The sequence below is a fragment of the Euphorbia lathyris genome, chromosome 1 (assembly GCF_963576675.1).
Source record: "Euphorbia lathyris chromosome 1, ddEupLath1.1, whole genome shotgun sequence".
NCBI classification, from domain to species: Eukaryota; Viridiplantae; Streptophyta; class Magnoliopsida; order Malpighiales; family Euphorbiaceae; genus Euphorbia; species Euphorbia lathyris.
This window is the reverse complement of record NC_088910.1, coordinates 56,642,079-56,650,025: the sequence shown is the minus strand read 5'-3', so window position 1 is coordinate 56,650,025 and position 7,947 is coordinate 56,642,079.

The window sequence follows — 7,947 nt, the reverse complement described above, 5'->3', positions numbered from 1 at the left end:
TTACCATTCGGATCTGATCCTGCTCAAGCGGCTTTTGCTTCATAACTGCGGCCTTGGCCCTCCATCTCCTCACAAAATCGGAAAAAGATTCCTCAGTCTGTTGCTTAGTGCTCTCTAGCTCCTTCAGAGTAACCTCAAGCATGGTATTGAAGCTATACTGAGCGATGAATGACTTCGCTAACTCCTTCCAATCTCTCTTCGTCACTAGCGGCAACGTATGAAACCATACGAGGGCAGCTCCCTCCAGATAGGTATTGAATAGTCCCAGGACTTGATCCTCAGTTAGGATCGTGTGCTTCATTACTGCAACATACTGATTCATGAGAGCCGTGGGATCCCCGGTTCCATCGAACTTCTTCATGTCCGGGAGCCAGAATTTCAAGGGCAAAGCCGTTGCCGACAAGCAGTTCTTCAAATTATAAAAGTCTTGACTCCCGGAACTTCCCCCACGCAGATCCTGCACCTCCTGAGTGATGTGTTGCTTCCACTCCTCTTCCTTAGCCTTCTCTTTCTCAAGCTGTTTCTGGATATAATCCTGATAGTCATCCTCGTTCCCAAAGCGGGGGCCAGTGTTTACTTCATTCTCAGCGCGCTTACTACCACTCTTGTTATCCTTCAATGCCAGCTCAGCTAGCTAGGCCAAAATTACGGCCAACTGATCATTAATGTTGTTCACAGAATTTTCTAATTCGGCCACTTTTTCGTTGGTCGCAGACATACTGGCAGAAGACTGAGTATACTCGAACGAAGATGATTCAGAAGCCACAACTGCCGATTCGAAACTGGCAATCTGTAGCTGATCAAACTGCCTGACTAGCCGGTTACTCTCGCGAAACCACAACCGCTTAATGATGAAGTCTGCGCGAATGGTATCCATTAGCATGTATGCATGATTTTATATGCATGATTCGTGGTGTGTGCGTTTATTTATTTACGGATATATAAGATAAGAAGAACAAACGTCAGTCTAATTACACGTATCACAACATCTCTCTTCCACCCTTATTCCTCCACGCACTCGATGGTCCAAGTCTCTTTCCTAGGATTTTGGTTTGGGGCTCACATTGCGATCCAGGGGACGCGTGATGCCGACGATTATTGCGGAAAAATAAGTCATCTATCAGACAATACAGTTCGTTTTGACGTATCCACATCCAGTGACTAAAATATCGACCAAATGGATTATCCTTTCAAATAACTCGTCTTTCGTTATTTCGCGAGACGCATTCGCTCGGGTTTTGATTCCCTTTTAAGCATATCTCGGATTTAGACGTGGTATGAGTTATTCTTCTGGTTCAACTGTTCGTTATTGACAATGACTCGTTCCCTTTTATTCACGTGGGTTCGTGTCTCGATTTTTGGATTACAACGGGATCTTTTTGGATCTATCGAGAGACGTAACCACGTGTTTATTTAGTGATGAAAGCACTTTTTATTTTAAGGAACGGACTCATCGCGTAACGTGTTTGTTTTTAGCGTTAAGAATCCGTTTGCTCGTTTTTGCTACGTGAAAAGACGGCGAGTCTTATTTGAGCGCATGGTAATCTTTCAGCTAGGAACAACTCTTTATTTCTTCCCATCTACGGGATATATCATCCTAGCGTGGTTATAGAAAGTCAACGTTTCATTGAATCGCATGCTTATTCGAAGCAGGGATATTACCGTCCTTTTTTCATTTAGGCACGAGTCGAGCAAACACGCAGATCGGGCCATACTTCTTGTAGTTTTGGTAACGGTCGAAATGATCGAGCCATTAGTCAAACCCACAGTCTCGTCCATATGGTGCAATCATGCGGTTTAGCTCAATTCGGCTTCGTGATTTTAAACGGCGTACATACCAGTTCGAGGCACGTATTCAACGGCATTGGTTCATTTTCTTTAACTACTCTCGGGATTGACATATATCATAGATACGGAATAATTTTGGTCGTTTTTATTTTTGCTTTTCTTTTATTTTCTTAGTCACTTTTTGCGGATACATCCATTTCTCTTTAGAACAACGCAAGGCATAACGTAAGAGCTCGTCTTTTATTCGGAAGGGACGGGCCATGTTTGCAAAACTCTTTACATTACAACGGGGTCGTTCAAAACAGAAATGTTCTTCGTTTTCGTTTTTTCATGATTTCGCTTTATCCCAACGTATTTAAAGAATGTGAATAACGGCTATCGTTAATATAATCTTTTGAATCGAGATATAGCTATCCTTAATATCACAATGATTCGTACTAATACGTGCTTACGTCATAATGTATTTCCTGAACATGTGCCTTCTTCGGGACACGGAAAGGGACCAGGCGGGTCGCACAAGTCCATTCATACGAGATGACTAAGTCGTCTTTAGTTCGAATCGTTTCAATGCTTTGGGGTAGTTTATATATCGGTTTAAGAGTTATATTAACGCATCGCTTCATTTTCTTTACATATTTTAGGATTAGACACGTATCATGGCAATTTGAAAACACGAACTGATTCATTTATCACATCAAAAATAGTAACGGGTAATCCTATGGCAACTTCTAAAGCTACTATATGCTGACACGGCTGATCGCGGGACCTTACAGGACCGCACAAATTCGCCCCTAACGAATGGATGGGGACCCTTTGGCGCCTTACTGTAAGGGGGAACTTACACTAGCCTCTTTCGAGCGACGAATGGACTCTCACTAGAGGTTTCGCGGAAATTACCCAAAAGGTTTGCAATAATGCTTATGAATGCATACGAAAAGAAATAATACGATCCGTCCCCGTTAAGGGCTTAATACACGCCTTCCGGAATCAAATTTCTCGCTTCCCCAGCAGAGTCGCCACTTGTTAGATAAGGTGTCGAATGGCCTCGCTTGGGCGGACCGAGGGGTGGACACCTCATGGCGACGTAAGCGATGATTGGCGCCGAAAGCAACCAATCGTGGAATCAAGCTGCTCGGCAGGACCGGAGCTCGGAGTATGGAAGAGTCGCCACCCACGAATGGGAAAATGAACACCGATCCCTTGCGGGAGACCGGTGAGGGTTCGGGAAACTTAGGTACGAGCCGAGAAGGCTAGCTTCTTTCCTGAGAAAGGCTACTAGGCACCCCGACATCGCCCGGTTATGACCCACCGGCCTCCTACTCAGCGTGTTAGGCGATAACGGACTAATCGCATATTTCTTTAAGTTTAAAATTCATTTGAAACCTTTTCTTTCTCGCTTTGAAAACCGTTTTGAGCATGTTATTGAAAGCCATTTTAGTAAAGAATCACTCATTTTGCATAAATTTAAAGTATATAGGAGAGAGAGGGGGAGAAGGAAGAATTGGTTTGTTCACAGTGTGATTTTATGCTTTAGACCGTACACTAACTCTAAGCTAATCTCATTTCCCCAAAAAATAAGCTCATTTACATGGTTCGTACCTTAATCGCCGTTGGAAGGATTTAGGTACGTTTTAAAACCCCGTTGATTAACATGATATCGACTCGAATCGCCATTGGAACGATTCGAGTGTTTGAAAACGTGAGATAAGAAGTTTTAACAAAAACGTGATTAAGCATACAAGTTCATTTATTTTTATACAAAATCATTTAAACAAGAAAACAATTCAAAACTCTATTATTTACAAATAGAAAACGACTTTAATTACAAGATTCGCTTAATCCGCCGTTGGAACGAATTAAAGTTTCAACACGTGATATTTTGGAAATGGTTTAAAATGACAAAAATCTTTTATTTACACTTGAAGAATATCTAGAAAAACTTTTAGTTTAAATAAGCAAGTTAAACTCTCTTTTGTGGTTTGTTTTCCCTTTTTTCACTCAATTGACCCTTACTTGAACATAATTACAACAATTAACAAATCAAGGTCCAATTTTACCCAGTTAAATATATTTAAAATATAAACATATATATACAAAAATAAGATAGAAATATATATATACATAGTTTTATCTAAAAGTAAGGATGTATTTATAGATAAAAATGAATAAGAAATACTATATGATATAATAAAGAAAATGAGAAAAAAGTACTAAACAAAATACATTTTTATCCTAATTATAACTATGTAAAAATAACTAAAACTATACAAGTTTAAAAGAAAAGGAAAGTAATTTGGATCCCAAAATAGTTTATGAATATATAGGAAATATCCCATCCTCAATAATGGCTAAATCCATTTAAATAAACCAAAAACTATATATACATATACAAATAATTCCATAAAACCAAAACAATGAAAATTATAATTGAATATACAAAGTAAGTAAGTATATAGATAATTATTGGGTGAATGCCTCAAAAATAATTTTAACTAACATATTACATAATTATACATATATATATAAGAGATTAAATATCAAAAAAATTGAAGAAATGAGTTTAAAAGAGTATTTTCGGATTCCAGCAGATTACCGACGGAAAATCCGTCGCTAATCTTCTGTTAGTGACAGAAAAGGGAGAATTAAAGATTTAGTCCAACAGTTTCCAGATTTATTCAAAAGCTTTAGATTAGATCTATTCTATCGTTTTGGACCTCCGAACTACCCAAATTGGATCATAGTCTATAACGGAGACTCCTAAAACGATGTTTTCTTTTAAAACGTTATTTAGAAATATTTTCCAAAACTTATAATTACAACGTTTTTAATCCCGAACTACCTTTGGATCGGATCACGGTTCGTATTGGGATGTTAAAACGAGGTTTTTATTTCAAAACAAGAACGAACGTTTATTTAATACGAGACAAAAATAAATAAATACGGAAAATTAAATAAGACGTGATAAATAAATAACTAAATAACTAAAAACTATATCCTAAAATATAAAATAAGAAAATAAAGTAAATGAATAAATAAATGAAACAAATAAAATGAGTCTAGTCCTCGGATAATACCTCAAGATCGGTATTTGACGGCTGAAGTCGATTGATTCCACGAGTTGTCTTTTTGTGTTTTTCGGTTTTTTAGTAAAAATTTAACTTTTAGGAAATTCGGACTTTTTGAAAAAAAAAATATTTTCCTCAAAAAAATTCACTTTCTCTCTCTAAAAATGTCTAGAGTGAGAAAGCTCTCCAAAATCCCCCCTCCCTTTTGCATGGGGATCCGTGCCTTATATAGGCGAGGATCCCCGGAAACTTTGGGCGACGCCCGATTAAAGTTGGGCGTCGCCCAAAGGAGGTTGGGCGATCGCCCAACACTAGTTGGGCGGACGCCCAACATTAGTTGGGCAAACGCCCAACTTGGTTGGGCGGACGCCCAACTTCTGTTGGGCGCGCGTCCAACGAACGTTGGGCGCGCGCCCAATGCAGGTTGGGCGTTCGCCCAACGGCCGTCGGGCGCGTGCGCCCAGCGGACGTCGGGCGTGCGCCCTGCGCTGTCGGGCGCGCGCGCCCAGCGGACGTCGGGCTTGCGCCCTGCGCTGTCGGGTGCGCACCCAACGGATGTCGGGCGTGCGCCCTGTGCTGTCAAGCGCGCGTCCAACTGTCATCGGGCGCGCGCCGATTATCGCTAGGCGCTCGCACCACGTCGCCGAGCACTCGCGAGCCGTCCATTCGACGACCGCAACTCCTACTGACCTCACGTCTTTTTATTATATATTTTTTGCTTTAAAACTTCCGGAATCAACCACTTCAACCGTCTTGTTACAGGTTTTCGTCACAGGTCCTCCGACTCGGTGTCTACAATGATATATCCTATTCCGGAACCAAAACTGAGAATAAGAGGAGAGCTCTATTAGTGTATGTTTCATATATGGGATTATATCTTACTGATCTGAGTTAATATTACTCTTGCAGGTCTGTTTGGGAAATCCGGATGGTATCTGATTCTGATTTCAAATACACCCCTTTCATATGGGGTGTATTGGGGGCCTTTCATTCTGATCGACCATTGGAAGAAGTTACCATCGAGAGGACCTGTATGTTATCATCCAAGAAGAATCATTAGAAATACATAGAAGAAACCAGGAAGGGTTACAGAACAACTATGGATTGACATATGTACCATTGATGGCCAGAAGCCACTCTGGGTTCTCCATGTACAAGTTACCCAAGTCAGCAATTATTTCTCCTGGAGTTTCAACAATGGGATCCATTGTTGGTAAGTTTTCTGGCTGTTGAAGGTATGATTCTGAATTATGATGCATATATTTATAGTGATATGATTGTGGTAAGTGAAAGGCCGTGTTAGGGGAAGGGTCACGTAATTACTACTGAGTTTAGGGTTGTGTGTAATATTAATGACCTGCTTGGCTTTTGCAGATAGCTAGACCTTTGGGATTATAGGCCTAATTATTACTCCAAGATATGGATTGACTTATGGAAGATATGGATTGACGTTAGGCACAAATGTATTGGTTATTATTTTGGTGTTTTAATTCAGAAATGTATTAATATGGATTGACGTTAGGCACAAATGTAAACATATTATGAGTATTGGTCTCCAATAAAATTAAAACCATTGACATACAGAATTTCATATTCATATTTTAGAATGTTTCTGTATTCATGTATAAAAACCAGAAATTCAAACGAAGAAGAAGAAGAAGGCATAAAGTGACATTTTAATTTTTAAAAATGTCATCTAAACAGGCTATAACGTCAGAAATTATTATACGAACTGTCATCTAAACAGGCTATAACGTCAGAAATTATTATACGAACTGTCATCTCAAATTGAATATGCCAATTTCCCACACGCTAACCTGACGGTTTTAATTGTAAAAATGTCATTTGATGACATTAAAGGTGACGGCAGTAATAAATAAGTTGCATCGTAACAAGGGTAAAATGATAGTAAAAAATAGGCTAATGTCATGTGTGATGACGAAACATGACAGAACCTGACCGTCGTCTAAAGGTGCAATAGACGGCAGCGAGACCCATGACAGATTTATATCTCACGGGACGACGGTTTTTAACCATCGTCTGAAGAGGGTTTTGGTGTAGTGATAAATAAACAAACAATCAAAACGTTGGTGAACCATATAAATCCGTGTTTTGATTGTTTGTTTATTTATCTTTCGTTAATTCCACACAACAATATTAATTCTGTATTTGGATACATTAAATACCTGATCATTTATTTTTGGTCTTGTTAACCATTTGTTTGCCAAATTAATTAGTTGTGAACATATAAGTCAGTTAAAAATACATTATTCATTTAACATGTGTTTGAAATTGACGTGGCTGAATCCTGAAAGTCTATGTGTCAACCTGTAACGGCACAAAAGCAGGATTAAAGGGAGGTCATCTTTATGGTGAACCAACTCTGATGCCTAAGTCGGTTCATGGAGAAGACTGTAGGATGATCACAATCAGTAAAGTAAAGCTATAATGCAAGCTTAGTGTAAATATGCAAATGAACCAACTGAGCTTACTTTGTTTGTACTGATTGGGTTGTAAAATACGGTTTACAGATTGCAGAGTTGGGTGGGCCAAGTGTCTCCTGTTGATAGGAGGAGGTGAGCCCATATATCGGGGTTTGGTAGCTCTTAAAGTCATTTGGCTCAAAAATTCCCGAGATTGGGAATGATTACTGTAGCGGCTAGATTCTTAATTGGATCTAACGAGGCTTCTCGAGTCAAGCTTCTAATATGCAGTCGTTTGACTGTATTTTATACTAAGAGGAGGTACATATTCTATCTTCTAGAGGGTAGGTTCGGGTATCTGTATTTCCATGTGGCAAGTTTATTGTTCTTTAGGATGAAAAAAGCATTAGCACTGGGGAGCATTGCACTTGTCACTTCCTGATAAGTTGTTGGAGGAGATTTGCATTTTGGTATCTTTTTGGGGGTTTGTTGGGAAATGGAGGAATGATAGGCCTGAAGGTTGATTTGCCCTTCTTCCAATACTCATAATTATAACTATCATGACATGGTTTTTTACGCCTCTGGGAGTGTTTCTCTAGTTGACGTTGATTTCTCATTGTGTGCCATGTGGGCACAGTACTGTGATTTTTTTTATAGGAGCGTTCATCGTT